Raw genomic sequence first — 6435 nt, 5'->3', positions numbered from 1 at the left:
CACCAGCGAACTCCCTCTTTACCCGCTCTTTTCCATCCCTTTTCCCTGCCTTGCTGTGCCTTATATTGCCAACGCCACCTACAAGCAAAACTAAAGCTTAGCCCTCAGGAAAACAGACATCTGAGCAGACAACGGATGGAAAGTCAAGAAGCAATGATTTGCAGCTGGATTCCCTTGATAGTAATATTGCAGACCCAGGCTGGGTCCAGCCAGATCTTCCTAGGTCGTGGGCACACTGGCTCCAGGCAAGGACAGCTGGTAGCCTAACCAACAGCCACTCCCTCTCCCCACAGATCTACTAAGTGGCTGGCAGGTATCAGGCAACCATGGGCTCTACAAAGTGAATCTTGACTTGCCCAAGCCAATCATGGTGATTCCTTAGGAACAGTGGTTGACTTAGGAATGGGCCTGGGTGGCAGTCCTGCCAAGGAGTCATGATTAATCTACTAGAGACTCAAGGGATGCAAGGAAGGCATGTCCCCTTCTAGGGACATGGGAAACTTGGAGATGCAGCAACGGTCACACAACCACAAACTTGAGGTTGGAAGCCAACATGCTGAAATTAGTAGAGCAGGAAGACGGAATGAGCCTGGGTGTTTCGAAAGTAAATTAACTAACCCTGGAACTGCCTTACCTCCACACGTCTTATCACGTGAGACTTTAAGTCCCCTTGAGGTTCGAGCCTTTTTTGGTTGGATCCTCTATGCAGCTGAAATCACCCTGCTACAACAGCTCAGTAACATCTGGTGGCCCTTGTCATCGGTGGGGTACCAGGTCCAAATCTGCACCAGGCTGGGGGTGCCCTGGGAATTTAGTCCCATTACCACCACCCTAGACCTGTGGGTAAAGTGCAAGCGAACAAGTGGGAAATTATACAATGAACTTTCCTTGAGGCCAGGAAAAGTGTCAAAGCACTTTACAATCAAATCTAATTGAAAACAGCAGCTCTTTAATCTAAATTTACAACATAATCAGCCTTCTGGTTAACTAATTATAATTAAATTAGATGGGCATTGTATTTCATATTTGCTAATTAAAAGCACCAAAAGAAAAAGCTGCATTTGGAAACTGCTGTGTCTCTTTATTCCCTATGAGAGCCAAGTGCGAAAGGAAGCTCCCTGAGCTGTAAATTTGGAAACCTGGGTTCTAATCCTGCCTCTGCTCAAACTGGCTGTGTGACTTTAGGTGAGCCCCTTAGCCCCTCTGAGTCTTCCTGTTTGTAGGATTCCAATCAAACACAAAGTGTCATCACTGATTCATTTTACCTGTTCTTGAGCATCATGTAACTAAAATCACAGACGATGCACTTTTTTGTGGGTCTAGTTAGAAACCTACTACAATTTTTTAGGGTATTTTATTGCCAAAGAAATGATGATCCCAAACTAGCAAAGAGTTTGACTGTTCAAGCATTAAACCACCCTCAGGCCGCCAAGACTGCACAGGCAGGAAGCTGGCTTGTGCAAGCTGTACAGCCTCTAAGTAGGGCAAACTCCCCCAACATTCACTTTATTTTTTTTTAATTTATTTATTTAATTTATTTATTTTTGGCTCTGTTGGGTCTGTTGCTGCGTGCAGGTTTTCTCTGGTTGCGGCGAGTGGGGGCTATTCTTCGTTGTGATGGAGAGGCTTCTCACTGTGGTGGCTTCTCTTGTTGTGGAGCACAGGCTCTAGGCGTGCGGGCTTCAGTAGTTGCGGTGTGTGGGCTTGTGGCTCGCGGGCTCTAGAACGCAGGCTCAGTAGTTGTAGCGCACGGGCTTAGTTGCTCCGCAACATGTGGGATCTTCCCGGACCAGGGCTTGAGCCCATGTCCCCTGCATGGCAGGTGGATTCTTAACCACGGCGCCACCAGGGAGGCCTGACATTCACTTTAGATGTGGCCCAGGAGATAATAATCAAGGAGAAATCTCCCGGAGGGTGGAGTCAGCCATAAAGATCAACGGACCAGGGAGCTCCTCCCAGAAATCAGAATAGGGCGTAATGAAGGAACTTCTCCACCCAAGGGCCCACCTTCTCAGTGCCTGCAGGAGCTCATAATTGCCAGGGGCCAGGAGCTGCTCCATAAGCCAGCCTTCCCCTTTCTGAATACAAGTTGGTACTGCAGTCATGCTGTTTCTGCTCTACCTCTGTGTATTGGGTATGGAGGTGGAGGGATTCAGATAGTTTTTAGTTTATATGTCACTAAAGCAAGAGAAGCCACGCCCAAACTCAAGGGAGCACGGCACATCCTCAGCTCTGAGCTGGGTCAATGACCTGAGAGGTCTTCGGATTATCTCCTTTGGGGAGGAGATGAGTGTGTTCTGGGGGAAGGAGGAAGAAAAGTGCACACAGATGTTTAGCTGGTCACCAATGATACGTGACGCCCTCCTGGACTGTGGAGTTGTCACTGGGGATCCGCAGCTGCCCTGCTAGGGATTTTTGTTTAATTGACACGAAATTCACATAACATACAATTAACTGTTTTAAAATGTACCATTCAATGGCGTTTAGTCCATTCACAATGTTGTGCAGCCACCCTCTGTATCAAGTTCCAAAATATTTTCATCATCCCCAAAGAAAACTCTGTACCTATTAAACAATTACACCCCATTCCTTCGTCTTTCCAGCTCCTGGAAACCACCAATCTGCTTTCTGTCTCTATGGATTTACCTATTGTGGATATTTCTTATAAGAGGAATCATTCAGTATGTGGCCTTTTGTGTTTGGCTTCTCTCACTTTGCATAATGTTTTCCGTGTTCATCTGTGTTGTAGCCCGTGTCAGTGCTTCATGCCTTTTTATGACTGAATAGTATTCTAGTGTATGGATTTACCCCAAGTTGCTTTTTGTTGTTGTTGTTTTTGTTTTGTTTTTAGTTTTTATTGAAGTGTTGATTTAACAATGTTGTGTTAGCTTCAGGTGTACAGCAAAGTGAATCAGTTACATATATACATATATCCACTCTTTTTTTTTTTTCTTTAGATTCTTTTCCCATAGAGGCCATTACAGAATATTGAGTAGAGTTCCCTGTGCTATGCAGCAGGTTCTTATTAGTTATCTGTTTTACATATAGTAGTGTGTATATGTCAGTCCCGGTCTCCCAATTTATCCCTCCGCCCCCACTTAACCCCTGGTAACCGTAAGTTTGCTTTCTACATCTGTGGCTGTTTCTACCACAAGGTGTTTATCCATTCATTGGTTGATGGGCATTTGGGCTGTTTCCACCTTTTGGCTATTGTGAATAATGCTGCAATGAACATTCATGTACAAGAATTTGTTTGAACATCTATTGTCAATTCTTTTGGGTATACACCTTGGAGTGAAATTACTGGGTCAGGTGGTAACTCTGCTACTTTTTGAGGAACCGCCATATTGTTTTCCACAGCGTCAGCCCTCTTGTATTTTGGTGGGATTGTGTGACTGACAACTTAGTCTCTACAATGGCAAGTGGGTGGAAGGGATCTTCGTCACATCTGGGCAGGAATATTTCCCCCCAGTCTCAGCCTACTCAGTGGACTCCAAAGTTGCACAGGAGGGAGGAACCATAAGATGGAGGAATCTGGGTGCCTCGATGAAGGCTGCCTGACCAGGAACACCCACACACCATGGTGTAAACAAGAAATAAACATCTATTGTGTTAAACCACTAAGGTTTCTAGGTTTACCTGTCCCAGCAGCTGGCATTACCTTAACTAATTCCTGAATATCCAGACCTCACTGGCTTCTTCGTTGCCTCTGAAATCTTAAGTGCCACAGGGCCCACTCCATCTCTCACCTAGAATTATCGCCTTGTGTGGCTGGTTCCCTTTCTAGCGAGTGTTTATCTCATCTCTGCAGGGAGAATATGGGGCCTGAGTTTCATGCCTGGGTCAGAGCCTGGCACCCCCACATGTTATTTTGTGATCTCAGGCAAATTATATAGTATTTCAGGGCCTCAATTTTTTCATCTACAAAATGGGTAGAATAATTGTACCTACCTCAGAGTTCTTGCAAATATTTTATATATATACATATTTTAAAAGGTAATGCAGGCAAAGTGCTCAGAGGCGTTCCTGATATACAGTGAGACCTCTCAATTTCTACGGTTCCATCTCCCTCCTCAGCCTTGCAGTGATCACAGCCTCTTGCTACTGGGGTCCTTTTGTCTGGAGGCAGCCACCTCCCACTGTGTCCCCTGGACGCCTGAGAAACTCACACACGTTCGGGGCACACATGGGTAGACAGGTGGACAGGCACCTGCCCTATAGCCCTGCCGTTGCTCTCCAGCTCTCTTCTCCCTTGCTCAGTGGGGCTGATCTGGAGATCGGCACGTCCAGGGACTGAGCCCTACCCGATCGGGATGGAGTGCCCCCCGCAGTCCCCATAAGGGATTCTTCTGCAACCCTTGATTGCACAGTGAGGGTAGAAACACAAAGGAGCAACTGCCCTCCCCCGACCACACCTTGGGGAGGAAAGGAAGCTGCCCCTTGTGACCCTCCCTCACACAGCCCAATACGGTGACTCTGTGTCCTCATCAGTCTTGGGCCCAGAGCCTCAGGACAAGTCCCAATTTACAGCCTGTCCCAACAACCAAGCACTTCTTGATCTCCTGATCAAAGCTTCCAGGTTTGGAGGCCCTGCCAAGTGCAATGAGTTCATGAACCTTGTAAAAGTCAGGCTCCTAACAGAGCCACAAGAATAAAATTATTGGTTCCTCCCTCCCCTCCTTCCTTCTTCAGTTCTCCAGGGCTGAAGGAATATAAACTGACTTTTAAGAAGTGACCCTTAAAGAAAGGAGCAGGATCTTCCCTACTTCCTGATAGCTAGAAGGTAGACCTGATGGACATGATGGCTGGAGCTACAGCAACTATCTTGGGCTATAAAGTAAACTCTACATGATAAAGATGTCAAAGCCACAGAGTAGAAGGAGTATGGCTTCTTCACAATCATGGAACTGCCTTTCCAGCCCTGGGCTATTTGGGTCTACTTACATACGAGAGAAATATACATTATATTCAACCAATCTTTTCAAACTTTCTTTCTCTTACAGCCAAAACTCATGCAGATAGTCTGGCTCTAAGCTTGAAGTCTCTCTTTATTGGAAAAATTATTTTCTTGAGATAACCAGGATTAAAAGATAAATGCAAAGGAAATGACTTTTGCATTATGATTTGCTATTCTTTAAACATGTTTGTGTGCTACTTAATGTTATTTCTCCTGCCATGGGTGGTACCTGCCTCATTCTTTAGAATAAACTCACAGATTCCAAAGGCAGCCAAACCCAGGTTAGAATTTGGTTTCTAAGATTTCCCCAGATGTGTAACCTTGAGCAGGTTACCCAACATTTCTGAACTTTAGTTCCCTGTTCTATTCAATAAGAATAATAGTCTGTTTTGAAGAGTTCACCTAACAAATTTTTATTGAACATCCACTTTCTGCATGACATTAAGCTGGAGACACCATGGAGAAAAAAAACAAGGGGCTTGAAGTCCAGTGAGGGAGCGATGATGATAAAGGAAGCAAATAAATAAGCAAACAAAATAATCACAGTAACCAGTTTACCGTAACGGAGAATAACAGAGTGTGGGAGCCCTGGGAACTGGGAAATCCTCCCCTTTGAGGGCTAAAAGACAAACCTCAGGTAAAGCTCTGAGCGCAGGCACTAGTTACTAGTATAGCCCTCACCTGGAATCTTCCACACCTGCTTGCCTCACGGGGAGTATTAACAAAGCCAAAGACCAGCCCCATACGCCATGTAGCTTGTGCACAGCTCTTACCAGGGTAATCCAATTTGTGCCTTTCTGTCCATCTGAGGATGGAGAGACGGAGGCTAGGCAGAGGGCTCACACAGACTGCCAGGAGGGAAAGCTATTGGCTGCAGACCCTACGTGGCACAGACCCGCCACTGAGCTGGCTTTGTCCCTGGGCCTAATGGGCACCACCTGGGTCCCAGGGACGGCAACTGGCATCAATTAGTTCTCATTGAGCCTGAGCTGGAGCAGCACCCTGGATCCCCTCCCGGTTAGTGGCATCGGGAACCGCCAGCTCCTGGGCTGTGTCGTTTACTCCTAACAGCCTCCATTGGTGACCTCTTTTCCATCAGGCCGGGACCCACCAGGCCCACAGCTGTCATTATCATGAGAAACCTGGTTCTCAGAGCTAAGCGATCAGATCCCATCCACCACTATGCGCCTGGAGGCGCTGGGTGTGTGCACTGTGGACAACTTAAGCAACAGAGGGACTCTGAAAATTCCCTTTCTGGCATTCCTCCTTAGAATTTCAGGCAGTATAGAAACCAGAATTGGAGGGACTGCATATAGCCTAAGCGGGTACTATGAAAGCAGACCTGTGGGAATCTTCCTCAGCTGTTTCCAGGTGCCTGGTCTTGGGCAACGTACTTAACCTCCCTAAGCCTTGGTTGCCCCATCTTAAAATGAGTATAGTAATCACAATACCTACCCTAAATTGGCGGGGGGGGGGGG

The sequence above is a fragment of the Lipotes vexillifer genome, unplaced genomic scaffold (assembly GCF_000442215.2).
Source record: "Lipotes vexillifer unplaced genomic scaffold, Lipotes_vexillifer_v1.1 scaffold240, whole genome shotgun sequence".
Lineage (NCBI taxonomy): Eukaryota > Metazoa > Chordata > Mammalia > Artiodactyla > Lipotidae > Lipotes > Lipotes vexillifer.
This window is presented reverse-complemented; position numbering follows the sequence as displayed.